This window comes from Etheostoma spectabile, unplaced genomic scaffold, assembly GCF_008692095.1.
Source record: "Etheostoma spectabile isolate EspeVRDwgs_2016 unplaced genomic scaffold, UIUC_Espe_1.0 scaffold402, whole genome shotgun sequence".
NCBI lineage: Eukaryota > Metazoa > Chordata > Actinopteri > Perciformes > Percidae > Etheostoma > Etheostoma spectabile.
The window spans coordinates 320,616-320,968 of NW_022605602.1; positions in this window are offsets into that span (position 1 = coordinate 320,616).

Sequence of the window (353 nt, forward strand, 5' to 3'; positions counted from 1 at the left end):
GGATCCTTCGAATGGAGATGGTAACGGAACTAGAGAAAAGTTACAAGTACGTCTTTCTCCGATAAATAAGGACTGAAAAGGGGGAGAACGAGGGTTGTGGGGGGCCCCATGCCTGTGTTTGCCTTAGGCCTCAAAATGAGTAAATCCGCCCCTGGCCCAGTGTCACGGCAGTTCGTGAAATGGTCACGTTCGAAAATCGTGACCTGTACACAAATCAATAAATCAAAATAACGTGACCATGTCACGGACTGGCGTGAGCCCGGTTTGGCTGCAGCCTGGGCCACGTCGGGTAAAATGACAAACTGGGTTAACCCTCCTGTTGTCCTCGGGTCAAATCTGACCCTTTAAAAAAT